This window comes from Marmota marmota, unplaced genomic scaffold, assembly GCF_001458135.2.
Source record: "Marmota marmota marmota unplaced genomic scaffold, marMar, whole genome shotgun sequence".
In the NCBI taxonomy this organism is placed as follows: Eukaryota; Metazoa; Chordata; class Mammalia; order Rodentia; family Sciuridae; genus Marmota; species Marmota marmota.
In genome coordinates this window covers 43,432,051-43,452,847 of record NW_025999977.1, presented here as the reverse complement: position 1 = coordinate 43,452,847, position 20,797 = coordinate 43,432,051, and positions in this window count along the sequence as shown.

Genomic DNA, 20,797 nt, shown 5'->3' with positions numbered 1-20,797 from the left:
ACCTTAATTCAGTAATTGCTTCCTTCTTCCCTTTACTGAATTGGTTGCCTCCAGCAAACATACCCTTTCCCTAGCTACCCACATCAGTCATTTTTATAAGTTTTCACTTAAAAGCTCCACAAGATAGATAGCATGATAATTAACTCCATCCACTTCATTTGGATGATACCTTTCCTATGTGCTCTTTCCCGCTTCCTGAACTGAACTGCTTGATGACATCTTTCTCAGGGACCACACTGCTGGGAGGTTGGTGATATTCCCTATAGGATGAACCCAGCAAGAGGGAAGGAAGCAAATGTCTCCAAGACTGCAATGGCACATGACAGTATTCGGCATGCTTGTGAATGAACACAAACCTCACAACACTCACAAGCGCACACACAGCACAGTGAGCTTTGGCAAATAGAGGGACAAGTGTGTCAAAAAGAGTGCTAAGTTTCCAGAATGTCAATTGGTAATGCAGCCTTCTTTACAAGGATTTTTTATGACCAAACAAAGCATAGTAAATATTTAATGAGAAATTTAAAATACACACACACACATATATATATATTTATTTATTTTTAACTTCTAGACATCTCAAAGTCTTCCACTGACCAGATGAAAAGTTTTCTCCAAGAGGAAAGCATATTATAAGTGATTTCCAAATTACATCATTCTGGAGACCTTTATTCATGGAGTATCTCTCAAGGTTAAGGTATTTCATGAAGCACTCTTTGGAAAATATTTCCCTGAACTATTCAGCACAATCCTTACACATAGGCTCACTTAGATTCCCCAATAGCCTCAGTTTAGCAAACCACATCGCAGGTTTTGTTGTGTTTGCTTTTTGCCTAATCTTCACACAGCCTCTGAGTACTATCCCAGTCTGTAAACAAAAAAATAAATAAAAAATAAAAGTCAAAATGACTAGAAAGCATTGAAATCAAAATCATTCCATAATGAAATTATAATATAAAACACCTTTCAGCAACAAGCCAAAAGACCAATAAATAGAATTATATCTGAAAATGAAACTGTATCCTCTACCACCTGTTCAGCAATCAGTACACCATTACCCTGTTTATGCAAGTTGTTTGCAAGTAACCCTTCCCAGGCTGAAGTAGGTGCGAAGGAAAGATTGGAGAATTGCATCAACTTATTTACCTGCCTAAATGAAAAAGCTTAGGATTCTGAACATGTCTGGGGAGGTATGGCTGTGTGACCCATGCCGTGAGCAAATGGGATCACTCCATCCAATTAGCCCATGGAGCCAGTCATAGAACCAACTGAATCCTTTCCCAGCTGAGAAGAGCTAGGACCAAAATATCAAACTGACCCTCCTCTCTTATCTTTTTAAAATTATAGAATTGCCCATTTCCTTGCAAAAAAAAAAAAAAACACCCACTCTACATCAAAAGAAAGAAAGAAGGAAGGAAGGAAAGAAAGATAAAGGAAGGAAGGAAGGGAGGGAGGAAAAGAGAGGGAAAGCGGAAATCCTGGGGAATGCTATTAGCCAAATTATATTGCTACATTGTGTGCATGTATGAATATGTAACAGATCCCATCATTATGCACAACTATAATGCACCAATAAAAATTATGGAAAAAATAAAGCAAAAAAAAATAAAGAAAAGAAGACACAGAACATCCATCAAGAGGCAATAACAAAGATAATGAGAGATATGAGCTCAGCCAGTGCTGAAGGAAATAGGATTTAACCCAAAGAAAAGAAAACTCATGAGTGTAAAACAGAACATTTTACTATGTCTGAACAGCTCTCATGTCAGAGAGTCATTTATGCCATCACAGTAACAGTTACAAGGAGGTAAATTTGGGCTTAATAATAAGAAAACTTTCTAACTCTGTGTAGATGTCAGCAAGGGTCATATTGCCCATTATGGTCTAAAAAGACTGCCTTGGGCAACTATTTCATAGCTTTTGAAAATCCAATTGCCTTCCCAAGGATCACTAATGTGGGAGGGCTCTGGTTGGGAGGAATACTGAATTTATACATCTCTGTGTTTCCCTCTAAAATTAAGAAGACGTGTGATTGTGCCATAATTCTCCATCACAAATGGGAAACACTCTGGAGAGGCTTTCACACTGTGAACCACACTGAAAGGCATCCATAGGCATCAACTTGCTGTGGAAAAGTTCTTGGACTGAGAGAAAAGCAAAGTCCCAGTTAGTGGTGTGTTTGGAGACTGTGATTCAGCAAGAGATGGAGATAAATTCTCCCAAAGCTCTAACCTGAGACTATGTGCCAACAGCTTCTAGGAGTTAAAAAACACATTCTTCTCTAGTAGGATGTTACTTCTGCATAATAAAAATAGGAAACTTTCAATCAAAATAGTTCTCTAAGTTTACACCTTGGCTCCAAACATTTGAATGATATATTCAAAACAAAACAAAATAAAATTACTGCCAGGCTCCAAAACAAGTAAATATTTTAATGGATCTGAAACATAATAGTAACTCCAAAACATAGACTGTTGAGCTCCAGACTCGGACCAAAGCAGTAGGAACTGGAGTTCACTTCCTCTGGGATCATAGGGACAAGAGTCAGTCTCATTGACTAAAGTTAAGGGATGGACTTCCCCAGCCTCCACTCCCTGCACACATGCATTCCTTGAGAAAGGCGGCAGTAAGAACTGCCCCCAAGTACTACAGGAAACAATGACCTAGAATACCCTATAACATGTTAGGGCCCTACAGAGGTAAAGAAATACAAATCTAGCCCCAAGATCGGCAACCACCCAAGTCACTCACTGGATCAGAGGCAGGGTCAATAATTTCTCTGATTTTACAACTGGGCAGGTAACCAAAACAACTATGATAGGAGCTATTCAGCAAGAGGAATTTGGATTATGTGATAACTACTCAGACAGAAGTAAACATTTACAAGAAAAGAGAAGTAGAGAGATCACTAAATAACAAATAAAATCACCCCTGAAAATGATGCCATAAATCAAAAATCCAAACCCTCGAAAAATATAACAGTAAAAATTAAGCAAACAAAACGAGGAGTGAAAACACAAAATCAATCCAGATCCCTTTATAAAAGTGTGGAAGTCACTGTGGATTAATGAAAGAATGACATCCTTTAAATGAGCAAAAGCCTATGTTTAAAAGATAAAAATGAAGCAAGAAAATGATATGAAAGTGAACCAGTGAGAAATCTTAGAAATGGAAATTATAGTAATAGATAAAAATGATTTTTTAATCAATCATGGGATAAACTCTAGCCTGAAAAGAGAAGTGGAAACAAATTATTGAGGGCAAGGACAGTCCTGAGAAGTTCATGCAAAATGCTGTGCAGAGAGAAAAAGATTTTTTTAAAAAATGGAAAATCCACTAGCAAAGGTGAAACCTAAACTGAGAGGCACAACACAGGTTCAATGAGAGTTCCAGGAGAAGGGAGGGATGGTACAAAACAATATCCAGAAGAGAAGTTTCCAGAAATTAGAGAAGGAGAAATCTTGAAAACAAAGTGTCCTCTACTTATCAGACAGGGAAAATAAAAATAAGCTTACCCCTAGCCATAGTCAAATTGCAGAACATCAAAAACATGAGAAAAATCTTACACTCTAAAGAAGAGGGCTATCAAATTTAGATTCAAGTCAATTTCCTATATCAACCCTGAATACCAGGAGAGAAATAAGCATTCAGAGAAAACACTGCACAGTGTTCGTATCCATCAAAACTATTATTCTGGAGAAAAGGCAAAACAAAGTCACTTTATAGAGGTAATTTGAAACCAGGTAGAAGATATAATATGTAAGAAACAGGTATGAGGTTATCACTGAAATAAAAGTAGATAAGATATGCCATTAAAATATTTACTTAATATAGATGTATTATTACAAAATACTATCCTTATTATCCTAAAACAAAATTTATAGGTAATAGAATATTTCCTTTACATTTGCTCTAAGAAACATCAGTCTAGGGAAAACTCTCATGGCTGGAGGAGGGAGGAATCCCTCTGCAAGAGAGGAGCAGCAGGAGTTGGCAGTGCCTGGCCGAAGAGAGGGCTCCTGTGGTCAGATGGTCAGGAGATTAATTAGTTACATACAAAATGACTGAGAAAATAAGTAGATTGAGAATGTACAAACCAGGTTCTCACCATTGGGGATGGAGGTACATACATGGAAAGGGGAGGTTGGAATAAACCATATGAGGCTGAAATGATGTGTACCTATGGTTTCTAATAGATAAATATATTTGTACTTCAATGTGGATACAGACAGGTGGAGATGTATATATTCTAGTGTCTGCTCAGAAGGCCTAGCATATGAAAAACCAGGAGCAATGAACCCATCCAGCACCAGGGCTTGGTTTCTAAAGAGAGCCGGGTATTCCTGAAGAATGACAGATTATAGAGCTGAGTCTATGAAAATGCAAGCCTGAACCATTCTGTGCCAGAATGATAGAAACAATGCAAAAGACACAGAGTCCAGCTAGATAGGGGTCCCAGAAGCCAAACTGGGAACAACTCGAGCAACAAAATAAATAACGTTAAAAAGTTATAGCTCACTGAATAAAATAAGAGCCCACAAGTCCACACTGAAATTCATGCATGCATACATATATAGGTACATAATTTGAGATGTATCTCTGTTTCAGCATCAGTTCCAAGGGCAGCAGCTGGCAAGGGACGGATTCTTCTCCACTAATAATTGAGTAGCATGGTGCAGCTCTCAGTTCTGTAGCACTAAAATAGGGGACTATGTCCTCTAAAGTTTCAACAAAACCAGGAGCTCACCGCCAACTGCTTTCCAAATTCTTGTCTCAAATCCCAGTGAAAGGAGGAGGATTTATTCAAAAGTGAAGAATATAAACAGAACTCCAAGGAGGGGTGGGGAAGAGAAGACCCTCTATAGTAATTGCCCCTTGAGTATGCTAGTCTAAGGGTTTATTTAGTAGTTGGGTCAAGACTACTGGTCCAAATTTATGCTAATCAGGGTTTGGAATAGTACTGACACTATTAGTTAAAATTTATGCTAATCAGGATTTGAAAATTGCCAATGCTACTGGTTAATCCTGCATCCCATTCAGGTCTGCCCCACTTCCATTTCCCACCCCATCCCCCACTCAGGAGGAAGCAGGAGTTTGAGGTCCTCCAATCATGGACACTGGAAGGTTCTGAGCTATGGCATTAGTGGAGAGTCTGGCCAACACCCACCTGGGCCCAGCCACCATGGGGTGACAGGTGGGTGTACCCTGGCTTGCCTCAGCCCTAGTTCACTGCATCCCAGGTCTGCACTGGCACGAAGGGCTCCTTGCTGCCATGGCCCAGTGCTCCTCAGCTGTGCCAGCCCCCCTAGAACTCCCTCCACCACCTGGGGACTAGATCTTGGCTTCACAGACATACACACAGGGAAAAACCGACATCGTGTGTCTTCCAAAATGAGAAGTAACCAGAATCATCTTTGTGACATTCCTGCCAAAAATGCACAACCTTAACCTACTGGGGAGGAAACATCAGAAAACCCCAAACTAATGGAAAATCTTCAGAGTAATAGGCTTATACTGGAAAATCATCAAGGTCATGAAAGACAAGGAAACCCCTTGGGTAAAGTAGACTAAAAAGAATGATACCCTAATGAGTTGAGGAACCTTGAATTGGCTCCTTCTGCTATATAGAGCACTGGGACAAGGAGATCTGTGAATGGGGTCCATGGTGACATGTGTAATGGCAGTGCAATACTCAATGTTAATTTTCTGGCTGCCCAGATGTATACTATGGGCTTAACATGTAAGTGAATTGTTTTCAGGAAACATACACTGAAGTACTTAGCAGCAGGGGTATCATTTTTCTCTTAATCTCAAGTGTATTAGGAAAGAAAAAGAAACATATTTTTTCAGGTGACTTTTGGTATCCAAGGGCTCCATAGTCTTAAATTTTCTACCAATTATGGATCAGAAATATATTTTTAAAAATGCATCTGTACTGAACAAGCACAGACTTTTCTTTCCTTGTCATTCCTCCCTAAACCATACAATCCAACAATTATTTACACAGTATTTACATTGTATTAGGTCAGGTAAATATGAAATATAATATTAGGTAATACCTAGAGATGAAAAGTATGCAGGAAGATGTACACAGGTTATATTTTGGTTCTATGCCATTTTACAAGACATGGGCATACATGGATTTTGGTATCTCTTGGGGTACTGGGCTACCCCCTGTAAATACCAAGAGAGAAGTGCATACAAAAAGAGAAAAAGAGAATGGTAAGGCAAATGTAGTTGTGTGTTTAGAGGGAAAAAAATGCACAAGGGGGATCTAGAACTCCTGAACATAAGAGAAAGCACTTAGAAGGAAGTTGAATCTTAGACCAACTGATCAATTGACAAATCGCCAATTGGTATTTAGCACATTGGCCTTGAATCAAGTCATGTATCTGTCTAGGGAAAGAACCTGGCACAGAAAGCTGGATGCATACATTGCACCATAAAGGGGTTGAGGCAAATGGACTTGTGCTTTCCTCGCACCAGGTACCGATGGCACAGAGCTTTTCTGCAGTGCCTGTCTTTGGGGCCCTATTCAAGTGGATGCTCCTCTTTTACAACTGGCTTTAGCAATGCCCTCTTGCTAACCTCAAGTGAAAGTCATGGAGAAGACAGTCTACCCACATGATTTTTGAAAACTCTGAGTTAAAGGAGAGGCTAAAGGAAATAATTTGTAATAAAATACCCATCTCAATATGTAAATGGGTGTGGCTAAGCTAGAAGACAATAAAAATATCAGATAGTCACACCTCTATTTGGAAGAATTGTCATGAATGAGATGCCTAAAGATGCAGGCTGATTTTTCAAAATGGTGAGCAACTTTTGGTACAAAGTACAACTTGAGTTCATTTTCCAACATACATGCGTTCTTAGATAAAAGAGACATTTATCAAAATTGTGCAAAAACAAATGCCAATATCATGTCTTAAATATAGTGCAGTGGAAAAAATACATGGAGAAGAATATATAAAATTCATTTTTCAATCTTCAAATGCTCAAGGGAATGACTAGCCTAAAACATGAAGTGTCCAGATGCTTTATGCCTTTGTATAGGCTCATCAGGAATGAGACAACTAGCTACAAATTCATATTTTTGCAGGTATGTTATAGGGCAATTCCAATACCATGAGCAGCATTGCCCTTGGTGATAATGTGATCAGAGTGATTCCAGTAATTTTCGGTAAATTCCTGAACAAAATGAAACATAATCTTCTCTCACTTTACAAAGTAGACACTGTCCTTGGCAAAGTCAGTACAGATCAGAATTATGCACAAAACAAAAGTTAAATGTAGTACAGATAGGATCCAGTTTCTGCTAATTATCAAAACGCTTTCCATCTACTTCAATGTCCATTGAGACATGTGAGATTCAGGCAGAACAAGGGACAATTCTTCATGTATGGGACCCATCCATATCCCTCCTACGTGCATTATTGAAAGTCACAATAAGATAGCCTATCCACATAATTTTGGAAAATAGAGATATCATATCCTAACTATAAAATTAAAGGAGAGGCTAAAAGAAATAATTCAAAAATGCACATCTCAAAATGTAATTAGGCATGACTAATCTAGAAGACAATAAAAGATCAAAGGCCCCTCACACATTTCCAAATACCTGCTCAGCAGTGGGACTTCTCCAAACATCAAGGGGACTCCATAAACAATTGACCAGATGGGGAGCAGTGTCATCAGGACACAGTCCAAAGCTCTGCAGAGCGCTGACAGATGCCTGCATGCCTGTTGCAGTAGACATCAATCCTAAGGAAGGTTGGACCTTTCAGCTCCCAGCTCTTCTTTTAAGCCCTCTACAGTGATATCCCCACCACAGGCAACTGATGAAAGCATGAATGAGTGAACAGGTCACTGTTTTTGGTTTGCTGTAACAAACAATACAGATGTTTTCTGGAAAGAGGTCAGTAAGTTCAAGTAACGGGAAGTGTAAATGGGAAGGGAACATGCCCTTAGATGCAGAGTTAGAAGCAGTCAGGCATCACAGCTGGGGAACGGAGCCAAGTTTCCACAGCCTCCTTTTTTGCCTCTGCCATAGTCATTTCTCTGCTGTTCGACGGTCCCAACTTTCTCAGGCTCCAAGGTCAGTGATGGCTCTGCCTCCATAATCTCTCTGGTTCAGCTTCCCCTTCATCTGTACCCATGAACGAAAACTAGAAAGCCCTACAGGATTCCCCTCAGGACAGAGGGATTCCTGGAAGGAATCCTTCTGGAACTTCTCCTCACCTCTCTGGATGGACATCCATGGGTACCATGAGTGATGGCACAAGATCATGGAGTCAGGGTCCTTGGGGAGCAGGATCACAGATTCTTCATCTTTGTTCTATTTGATGTAAAATTTTGAGTGCTTAACACTTTGTAGTTGTTCAAAAATGCATACCTATGTTTGTTATGGTTTCGATTATTTTCTTTCCATGGACAAAGGAAAAAAAATCAATAGCTTCTCAGCTGTTTCCTGGGCCTCGAAATTCAGTCTTTACAAGATGGAAGTGGGTCTCTGAATCTGTGAAGATTATTTTCACCTGCTAAACATTTTACTGTCAATCTTTTCATGATGAATTTTTTTTAAAGGCAGCAAATCCGCAGCAATTTCAGCAATTAAATGCACTAAATAGAAGTAATTTCCCAAAGATAGAGGCAAGCAGATTATACACTTGAATAAAAGATCACAAACTAGATACCCCTTAGAGACTTACTTCCCAGTGCCAGGAACAGAATGCTCACCTCTATCTCTTCCAGGACAGGTGGATGCCATCCTTGTGTAGGGGCCATACTCATCTTCCCTAGATCCTTCCACTTCCAGTGTCTATGCTACCAAAACAAGCACTTTCCCAGAACATGGGGGTCCATTTAAAAATGCAGCCCAAGAAATTGGCCTCTTCCTTCCTATTTCCCTAGTAAACTCGTACCCTATGGGGAGTATAAGAGCCACTGAATAAGGCTGCTGACTAAAGTCCCTTTTGCCTGACCCACTGACATAGCTCACCTTAGCTGGGTTCAGCATCCAGACCTCTTTCCCTCACACCAAACAGAAATGTTTACATGAATCAGTAACGAACCCAAATCTCAGTCCATGGAGTGAGTTCCTCCTTTCCACACCTCCCTGCCTGGCAGTGTCCCTGCCCGTGCAGTCATGGATGGAAGACTCTTCCTGTTCCCTCAAAGAGCTGAAGTCCCATGGCATTGGATAAATGAAGCTCTTGCTTTTATTTCCAAAAGAATGTTTATTTGCAGCAAATATATCTTTTTCTAGGCCAGAGCCCCAGAAACCATAGGCTACATTCAAAAGGCATTCAATAAAGTATGTCTGAGTCTTGGAACACTGATGAAAAACAGATAGACCTCTATTTTCTCCATTCTCAGATCTTGGTATTCAACATAAGCGTGAATATTCCTTTTCCTTCTTTGTGCTGAATGCTCACAGCTAAGCCAGTTAGGCTCAGCCTGTGAATAAATATAAGGCTGAAGACTCAATCATGGCAACTTCCGGAGGTCAGCTCTGACAGCCCCCTCACCCAGCCTAATGAGCATCTGGTGCTGCATTCTTCTCCCTCGTGTGTGTGTGTGTGTGTGTGTGTGTGTGTGTGTGTGTGTGTGTGTTGTTCCCTCCCATGCTTGAGGGAAGAGATCTTATAAAACTCTGTCTTCCCTACCCCCCACATAGCTCTCCAAACAAGGAAAGACGCACACTAGTAACCTAAATCTTGTTGAATAAAGGAATGAATGAAATAAAACACTCTGGCTCTGTTCCCAACTCTGGAAAAATAACTCTCAGCATATGTCTCCCCAGCACACTTGCTGAAACGTCTCCATGACACTCAGATGCTTGCTGCCGAGCCCACAGACCCCCATGCCTCTCCCTCTGTGCTGAACAGGAAGGAACCAGGTGTCCTCAACAATCCCCAGTGCCAGGAGGCAAGCAGTGCAGTCTCCGCAGATGTGCCAACTGACCCTGAGAGAGGGAGGAGAAATTATTGAAATAAATGAAATTTGAAAAGCATCCCACAAAAGCAGAAATGCTCTCGTGCCACCCCTCATGCATCTGGGATGTGACAGGTGGCATATCCTGTAATTATCACAGACCACATGTGCAACGCCAGGACAAATGAAGAGTATTGATGGCAGTGTCACACAAGCCCAGAATCTTTTGAGTCACCAGGAGACTAAGAGTCCAACGCTGGGAAATGTTCACTAAACCAAGGAACATTTGTCCGACCCACTCCGATATGCTTGAATCCTACTAGTGAACAAAGATTGGACTCAACACTCCAGAGTCCATAGCACCATCTTCACTATTAGACCCTGATCTCAAATCCTCAAAACTCAGGCACTCGTTAGATACAGGGGGGTCCAGGTATGATAAGGGACGGCATCTGGAGCAGACACTATTGACATTCTAAGCTGCCTGAGTCACTGTCAGCAAGGAGCCTGTCAAGTGGAGCCTGCTATTGAGTTTATGCCCAATGACTGATTAGGAGTGAGATTTAAAGAGTGATAGGTGAGGGTGGATAGGAGTACAGTGGACAGCCAGAGGTTTTTGTATCGGTGAAAAGATACTAAATGTCCAGCAGCAGCAGAACAATACAATCAAGTTGGTGTTTTGTTCACAAGTCAGAGCAAGGTTTCTCAGAAAACAAGCACCCAAGAAAGAGGAGGCCTGAAGCCACAGCATCAAGGACAGCCCAGAGAGACCCTGGAGGGAAACTAAATGCAACAGATGCTCCAGAAGTCTCTGAGAAAGCTGAAGACCTGGTGCATAATGTTGTAATTTATACAGAAGAACAACAGAGATGAAATGGCCCATTCCATTAACACTGCAGCCCACCTGAGGGCGTGTGGAGCAGGTCAGGCTGAAAGAATTACCACACCCAGGTCAACTCCCACGGGGAGCCCAGCAGAGGAGTGGGCGGATAATCGCCCACGTGTTCCATGTCTCCTGTGTCCATAGGTGAGTGGTATCTGAGAAATAAATGCAATTGTGAGTGTCTCTGGTGAAATTCACTTCTTGAGCTCTGAGGGATGATGGCTGCCTTCCATAATTGGAACCATCAAGTCACCAGAAAGATTTGAGAAACCACCCTATCCACTTGCTGGTGGCAAAGTGGGAACAGTGGGCTCAGAGCCTGAGGGGAGGTCAGTGACCACTGTTTAATTAAGTGTAAATCTGTACTGTCACCACTAAAAACACTTGTCTTTAGGGACCCAGTCCCTGAACTCCTATGAGCAGATTTTTTTTTTTTTTCATGAAAAGGCCTCACCGTGGCCTCCTAATGTTAGTTCCGGATGTTTGATTCAAAGCACTTATTTCTGTTTCTTCCTGACTCCCGCTCCCACAAAATGAAACCTATCTCAAGAAGGAGGCTGATTGGCTGCTGAGACAGAGGGTCTTCTTGGTGACTCCCCCCACCAGTCCATCAAGCATGTGTGACATATTTAAATTCCACTAATGGGCAGAAATGGGACTCACGCTATGGCCACCCACAGGACTGACTAATGGTTATTGAGTTCAGATGTGGGGGTCTGGAGGAGGGGGAAGAGGAATGTGTCCTGAAGCAAATTTGATAATTCAGTCTATAGAAGCAAGACGTGTACTAGAGAGACAAAAAGCACCGCAGAAGACATCAGGAGACGGGCAGGGCCTCTGCTCATGGAGCGTTCCGAGTAATTAGGGGGAAGGTGCTCTCATGAGACCAAACAATTCAGGGCTGAGTGGCGTCTTTACCCTGGCTGGACATTAGGGCCACTAAAGAGCTTTTAAGAAACACAGTCAGCCTGGCCCCACCTCAAGATATTTCAATTCATTTGAAATTGGAGGAAGTGCAGGTAGCCATATCATTTAAAAGCTGTCTGGGTCTTTCTTTTTAGTGTGTAGCCACAACTGAACCATTTATTCCAACTACAGGACCAGGAAGAGGGAGATCTGGAGAATAGAGTGGTCAGGGAAGGTTTCCCAGAAGGACAGATAGGAAAGGAAACAGGAACCCATGGAAAGGAGTGTGCCTGCTCGCAGAGGCTGGGAACACGCAGGGCAGTGGCACACACCTGATCTAGACAGGGGGAGGGCGGACCCCAGGTGGACTGGCACTTCTCGTGCACAACACATCCCATTGACAGGCACTTTTCCCTTGTGGCTTTTCTGAACTTATTTTAAAAGTGTCACATATCTTTTATTGGCTCTTTTTAGTCATACATAACATCAGGATTCATTCTGGCATAATTATAAAAGCATGGAATAAGATTTGCTCTAATTCAGTCCCCAGTACTTCCCCTTTTCCTCCCCTCCTCCCTCCCCCTGTTTCCCTCCCTCTACTCTGGTAATCTTTCTGCTGTTTACTTACTGTTTTTTTTTAATTAGTGTTTGTGGATGTACATTATGGTGAGATTCACTGAGAGGGATTCATATATATACATAGGAAACCTCAGTCAGATTCACTCCACTGCCATTCCCTACCCTATCCCTCCTCCCTTCCTTTAATTCCATTCATCTACTCCTCTGATCTTTCTTCTATTTTTTATACAAGCCCCCCCTTACTTTAGATTAGCTTCTGCATGTCAGAGAAAACATTTGGCCTTTGACTCTTGGGGACTGGTTTATTTTACTTAGCACGATAGACTTCAGTTCCATCCATTTACCAGCAAATGCCATAAAGTCATTCTTCTTTATGGCTGAGTAATGCTCCATTGTGTACATGTACCATATTTTCTTTATCCATTCATCTGTTGAAGGGCACCTAGGCTGGCTCCATAGCTTGGCTATTGTACATTGTGCTGCTATAAACATTGATGTGGCTGAGTCACTATGGTATGCTGACTTTAAATTTTTTGGATATATACCAAGGAGTAGGATAGCTGGGTCAAATGGTGGTTCCATCCCTAGATTCTTAAAGGAATCTCCATACTTCTTTCTAGAGTAGTTGCATTACTTTGCAGTCCCATCAAGAGTGTGTAAGTGGACCTCTTTCCCCACATTCTCGCCAACATTTATTGTTACTTGTATTCTTGATAATTGCCATTCTGACTGGCATAAGATGAAATCTCAAAACTGTTTTGAAAACTTATCCTCCAATAATCTAGAAATTCTTGAAGATATTGACAAATTCCGAGGGACATATGACTTACCAAATTGAACCATGAGGATATAGAAAAACAGATCAATATCAAGTAATGAAATTGAAACAGCTATCAAAAGCCTTCCAACAAAGAAAAGCCCAGGACCGGATGGATTGTCAGCCAACTTCTACCAGAACCTTAAAGAAAAACTAATACTAGTTCTCAAAGTATTCCACGAACTAGAAAAGGAGGGAACACTGCCAAACTCATTCTATGAAGCCAGCACCACCCTGATACCAAAACCAGACAGAGACACATCAAGAAAACTTCAGACCAATATCCTTGATGAACATAGATGCAAAAATTCTTACTTTTGATCCTTTCAACAACAACGTGAGGCAAGCAGGCAGGGAAAACATAAGCATATCCATTTTGCAATGAGGAAATGGAGGCTCAGCGAGTTTGAGTGACTTGGGGAGAGTGGTGTTTTTAGAACATTAGTCCCGTGATGGCATGCAGTGTGAATTACAGTGTGGGAGAGAGAATTCCAGGAGGTCCCTCAGAAGACTGATACCTTCCCGTAAATGGGAGGTAATATCAGGCCACCGTGTGGTAGATGGCTCGGGAAACACAGTGGAGAGAGGAGCTAAGAGCCACCTTCCTGCTCTGTATCCCTCTATTTGCGTTTGGTGCATGAGCACCAATGTTTAACACAGTAGGTTAAAGATGAAGCAGCTCTTTCTGATTTAAGAACTGGGGAGGCTGCAGGACAGAAAGGAGGGATATACTGACCAGATATGGCTGAGAGCTTGTCTTCCAGCAAGCGGAAGCTTGCTCTACAAGGAATCTAAGAATGGAGGAAGCTTCTAGTGGAGGGAACTACGTAATTGAGACACATTGATCTTTCCCTCTCCCGCACAACTCATTGTATCAGTGAATTTGAGAAAAATGACTGAGGGTGCTTTGACTTCACTAGCTATGGGAGCCAGCCAGTCCACGGAAAGCAGGTGTTCTCCCAAAATTCTGACCTGGGAGCCCTTCTTCAGGGTGAAACCTTGCCCCACTGTCTGGACTGGGTGGATGAGTCGCCTGATTCTAGGGCTTCAAATTAACAAACCCATTTGGTTAATAGAACCATGACCTCCAACTCTGCTATCAGCAGTGATAAATTTGACCTCCATTTTTACTCTGCCATCTGTAACTTATTCAGAGCCCCGGCAGACGGGAGAAGCCCTATTCATAAGACACTTCCTCAGAGACCCCCAAAGTTGACAAAATCATTGGAGCAGAAAAACAAATGGATTCTTGGCATGAACCCTATGACACGGGCTATCCCCAAATGAGCTTTCCACCTTCCATAGCCACACAAGGGAAGGGATTGATGACAATCCTCCACGGAGCCCAGCAGCTTAATTAGTCCACCCACACACCCAGTGGGAAAGCTGCCTCTGAGTCGCTCTGGGATCCACTCTAAAAAATACCATCAAGTCACAAGAGAGCCCAGAGTTTTCAGGTGTCGTGTTTAGTTACAGACTGCTATCTCCACCCAGTGCCTTCATCCATAGCAGCCCAAAGATGACTGACAAGTTCTCTTCTGTGGTGTTTACAGCTGTGAGAAATTACAGAAACCAAGATAAACATTTTAATATTCTTTACCTGGTTAAACAGCTTAACAAACCAGCTGATTTAATAGTATGCCTATACCTATACAGTATAGATGATAGTTTTTTTGAGAAGAGTTCCTTCAATAAGGCTAAAGTCTGTGCCTTTTAGGGAGCAAGGGTCAATATTTATTCTCTGTTTTCTATAGGTCTTGAGACTAAATGACTAAGTTAATCTTGGTCATCCAGTAGCTGCAGGTACCTGCTAGTATCAGAAAGTGTGTCCTCTTCACACTGGGTCATAGGCTCATTTATCAGCACCACTTCCCTTTCCCTAAGACTCCCAGATCCAATGCACATGTTCATTCCAAGTACAGTTAAGTGGTGACAGTTGGAGAGAGCAGACTGTCATATTTTTTTATTATTATTATGCCTTTTTAAACAATATCTACTTTTGATGTTCATTTCAGCAATTTGCTCCCCATTTACCCCAGTTTCACTTCCGAGACCCCCTTCATTAGCTCACTTCTGTGCATGTCTGAATCAACTTGGCTGCGGTTCACTTCTATCCAATTTGCCGGGTTCATGTCTTTCCTTCCTTCCTGCTCCTTAGAGCATGAGGGGAGGGGCGCGGATGGTGGAGGCAGGACTTTGACAGCTCCAAAGACTTGAATTTGGGAAGGTGCTAGTGCTCACTGGACATGTGTCCCAAAAAGTGCCATTCCGAACCTAGGGGGCTGCTCCCTTGAATGGAGAGACTCCGCAGGAAGCTCAGTGCTAGGAGGTGGGAGGAGGGCTGTGTCATGTTTCCCACTTCTCTGTGCAGAGTGGCCCAGGAAAGGACTTGCCATAGCGGAGGGGTAGTATTGCTGCTTCTGGGTTTGGGAGCCTTTTTCTGGCAATGCTGTTCCTAACTTTCTTCCCTTCCTCTCTTTCCATCAGTAGATGTCTGTCAGTTTCCAGATCAAGTCCTGCCTCCTCCAGGAAGCCTTCCTTGACTACACTTGTTAGAAGCCAGCGTCTCTACAAGAATGAAGTCCAATCTGGTCGAGAAGCACCTGCCACTTCTCCCGCCCTAGAACTGATACCAATATCTGATGTTGCTGTTTAAAGAATTTTTTTTCCAGGTACAAATAATGGGAGCTAGAAGAGAAGAAACACAATAAAAAAGAGCCAAGATCAACATGAATTTTAAATTATGGTGCTTTATGGTGAAAATGAGAGGCAAGAAATGGCCAAGAATCGTGAAAGAGCATTAGAGTTCACTGACTCTATTTGATGAACAAATCTTTAAAAAGAAAGAAAGAAAGCTCTCTCTAACAAGCCCTACTTACGGGTTCTTATTGAAACCTCGTAGAGGCCGGGGATGCATTTCTTTCCTCTGAAAGTCAAAAACAATTCCTTAGGTTGGCTTGTCATCTATTTCCTTGTGTCATAGGTAGAAAAATACTCTTATAATGATCTCTTCCATTCATTCTTTCATACCATCTATCTCTGTACAATATCAGTAACACTGCGTATTAGATTCTATCTACACATCTATCTGTCTATGCAAGTGTTCAACCAGCTAACTGAAATTTCAATGAGCCACAGATTCCTAAATGCACATGATCTGTATCTTACAACCAGACACTCAAGTCACTTGCTCACGCATTCATTCAGTCCTTTAGAGAATGTGCACATAGCAGGCATTGTTCCCAACACCAGACCCACAGCAGAGAACAAGACAGGCAAGACTTTCTTTAAGGAGCCTGTGTTCTAATGAGGAGACAGACTAAGAAGAAATAAGAAGATACACAATGTGAGGCCATGATGCTTTGAAGAAAAATTAAAGTCATATGAAGGGATAGACAATGACTGAGGGTCTGAGGAGGTGACCTTTGGGCAGAGACCTAAATGAAGTAGAGAAATGAGTGATGTTAACATCTGAAAAGAGAAGTCCCTGGGGCGAGGCACAGTTAGGGCCAGGCTGAGGCAGGAGTTTACATGGTGCATTAAACGAACAAAGTTGTGGCTGGAGCAGTTGGAAAACAGTGAGCAAAGAAGGAGACAAGAAAGAAATGAGAGGGAGTTTGATGGAGGAGTGCCTGCAGACAACGGGGAGCACACGTTGGCTCTGTTCTCAGTGGGATGGGAGAAGGGCTTCAGGGAGAGCCGTCGTCTGATGCAAGTTGCATAATGTTCACACGGACTGCTCCGCAAAGCTGCCTGGGCACAGCCAAGAGTGGAGGCTGGGAGCCCAGGCAAGAGTCCCTCTTTCTGGTTCCCGCTGCTTCCCGGGTATCCTTTTCCCAGCTCAGCTGCAATCTGTTCCAGGGCAGACTGTTCTGGTCTATCTGGGAACCCTACTGCTTGGCTCCAAGGAACCTTCTAGAGTCCAAAACAGCTTCTTACATTCATTCCTCCTACTGTGTTCTTCTTTCATTTATAATCCAGTCAGATATGTCTGCATTGCCAGTTCTCTGGCTTCATGCTCTTCCCCACACACACTGCCCACCTGCTCCCATGGTACGCCCTGCTCAGATGGTGCAAAGGAGCCAGCCACTGCCTCTTACACCCTGATCTCACTAAGGTGAAAGCGACAGGTGAAATCTCAATACTTACCCGGGGAGTAGTTCTTCAGTGTCTAATCCAAAAGGACCGGACCCCCAGGAATAACTCAGAAACCACAACAGATTTCACACAAGGTATTGGCAAGATGTTAGTCCCTTCTTCAAGTTCTAAGAGTTGATCAAATTATTCTGTGCATTTATATGAATAGACCACAGTGAATTCCACCTTTATGTATATCTACAAAGCATCAAATTTAAAAATAAGTAAATAGAAGGAAGACAAGTAGAATAGAAAAAAATAAGACTATAGATTTGACAATATTTCAAATTCATCCAGTGCCTGGGAAGTATTAAGAGGCTGTATTATCAAGGGAAACCATTTTACAGATGAGGAAACCGAGGTCCCCAAATTAGATGATGTTGTCAAAGAAACCACGGGATGGACTCATTCTAAACTGTGAAGGTGGTAAACATCCTTTGGGAATGTTGGAATGATAGCTTTCGTGCTATTGCTATTATTTCACTAATTATTCTCTAGAAGTCTCTTGTCCATCTCCTTTAACTTCTTACTCTCTATGGAATCTATATATCCTGGCTCAGAATTGACATGTCTTCTAGAGTAGATGTGTGGGGACGAGCTGAGCAGAAACTCTATAGATTTGTTTATGGATCCACATTTGAATCAACAATCCAGTGGACCCAGCCCAGAATGGAAAGACGATCTGGCTTGGGAAGACCAATAGTTTGGGCACTGGTCCCTAACACCAGTCATTGAGTAGGTCATCCTTGTTGTGTTACTTGGGGACATGTAAGAAAGCATACTTTTAGTCACAAAAAGGAAGAAGAGAAGCCACTTGACTTGCCATTCATACACTCAGGCACAGCTTGGGTCCTGGCTTAGAAGAGGACCCTGGTGACCTCCAAGGATCCTGTCCTTCCAGCGTACTCAGGAAGAAGGCAGAACGCTGTGGTCTGCCGCCTGGAGAAAGGTGGCACCAATGAAGCAGCAGACTAAGTACTTTTGTGATTGCATAAGCGGAAAACAAACTGCTCAATGAATGACAGGCGCTGCACAGATGCCACCTATTAAATAATTAAAATAAAGTAGAAATTAAAAATAAACAGCGGGAAATGATTTGAAAAACAACCAAAGGAAGCAGAAAGAGTAACTTGGGAATGGAGAAGTGAGTAAAATTAGATTTGAGTCATTTCTAAATTCAATTGTGTCTAGATAAACAGGCCGTCTTTCTCCCATTGTCAGTATGGAATAAACATTATCTGAAGCTGAAAAATCCTAAAAGCAAATGCCACAGGAATGCAGCAGCCATGGTGTCATTTCCAATGGGCAGGTAAATGCCCAGCATTTGCTGATGAAGGAAGATGAGAAGATTTTTTAAAAATGAGATAGAGGAAAAGAAAATGAAAATAGAATTTGTAGTGGTCAGCAAATGCTGTGTAATGAACAATCACAGAATCTTTGTAACACAGAACAAATATTATTCTCTCTCATATTTGGGTAAGTTTTGGATCTGTGGTGGGCATAGCTAGGTAACTGCTTCAACTTGCAGATCAGCTGTGCTGCTATCTCAATTGAAATTTGGACTCTGCTCTTACATGTGCTTCATTTAAGAGGCAGGCTAAAATGGCAACAAAATCCAGTGGAAACTTGCCTTATGATAACAATAGAAATGTCAAGAAGGGGAATGGAAACACACAATCCCTCTGAAGCCCCAACCTGGAACCTGCACATAGTCACTTCTGCCTACATTGCATTAACCAATATCAAAGGGAGGGAAAAGTACACTTCAGGCCCTCTGGTACCTGGAACTTCAAAGTCACCTAGGAAAAGGCATGGATATGTAATTGCAATGCAGGGTATAATGAAGAACTGCAAGCAATGATTCAGTCTTCCTCAAGTTTTATTTAACATGATGCTTTCTAAAGATTTTTTTTTGTGGAGTCCCTCAAAATAATGATCTAAACCCAGTATTGCAAACAATTGCCCACAGGTTGAATCCAGCCTACCACCTGGTTATTTGTGTCAGGCAAACTAAAAACACTTTTTAATATTTTTAAATCATTGGGAGGGGGGATGTCATGAACAGAATTAAATTTTGTAACACATGAAAATTATCTGAATTCAAATATCAATGTCTATAAACAAAGTTTTATCATACCATAACTTCAGTCACTCATTTTTGTATTATCTGTGCTTCTTTTGCACTGTGATGATCACCAGTTACAACAGAGAGCATATGGCCGGCAAAGTCTAACATACTAGCTATCTAACCTTTTAAAGAAAAATTTTGCTGAGCCCACTACTGTCCAATAAAAGAAATTGAGACATATATGTGACTTCAAGTTTTCTAGCAAGTGTCTCTAAAAGGTAAAAAAGAAATAGATAAAATTAGTTGTAATAATATAATTATTCAACCCAATATATCCAAAACAGTACATTTTTTAAAAAGTATAAATGAGAGCTTCCAAATTCCTTTCTCATACTAAGTCTTTAAAATCTGGAGTGTATTCTATACTTACAGCACACTGCGCTTCAGACCAATCACATTTCAAATGCTTAGTAGCCATATGTGGCTGAGGGACCATATTGGAAAGCACAAATGTAGGCCACTTTTATCCCTTCTTCGAGCAAACTAATCCTGGTTTTGTTGGTTTTTTTTTCCCTAAATCCCTTCTGAAGCCAACTTATTCCAAATTATCTCTTAGTTAGAATGACTATAGAATACATATGTTCAGCCAGCATTATGTTATCTCGTGCCTTGAGAAGTGTCCTACCCAGAGCAGATGCTCAAAGAATGTTTGTTGGATAAATAAATACATGGGTGAGTCAGGCCCTCTTTCTGGAGTCATTCTGTGGCTCCTCCCTGTGTTTGACTCCTCTCTCTCCAACCAGGCAGTCCACTCCTGAAGTACAATGACCAAGTGTCTCCTAGTGGACCACCCCCTCCTGCGGACAAAACTACAGACTGTTTGAAATATTAGATATATTTAAAAACATTAAAATAGAGGTTGACCCTGAGATAATCCCACATGTTGACAACGGTGGTGGGGGAGGAGAATGAATTTTAAATCAACGGTTATAACTATGCTTGACGACATAGAGAAGAATATTCACCAAGTAAATAAAAAGAGAAAATAGAAGGAGAAAAAGAAACTATAAAAAAGAACCAAATGAAATTATAGAACTGAAAACTAAAATTATCTGAAATAAAAATATACAATATCAATAGATGAAATAGAAGAAGCAATCAAAAGACTTCCAACCAAGAAAAGCCCAGGACCGGATGGGTATACAGCAGAGTTTTAAAAAACCTTTAAGGAAGAATTAATACCAATACTTTTCAAGCTATTTCAGGAAATAGAAAAAGAGGGAGCTCTGCCAAATTCATTCTATGAGGCCAACATCACCCTGATTCCGAAACCAGACAAAGACACCTCAAAGAAAGAAAACTACAGACCAATATCTCTGATGAACCTAGATGCAAAAATCCTCAATAAAATTCTGGCGAATCGGATACAAAGGCACATCAAAAAAATTGTGCACCATGATCAAGTAGGATTCAT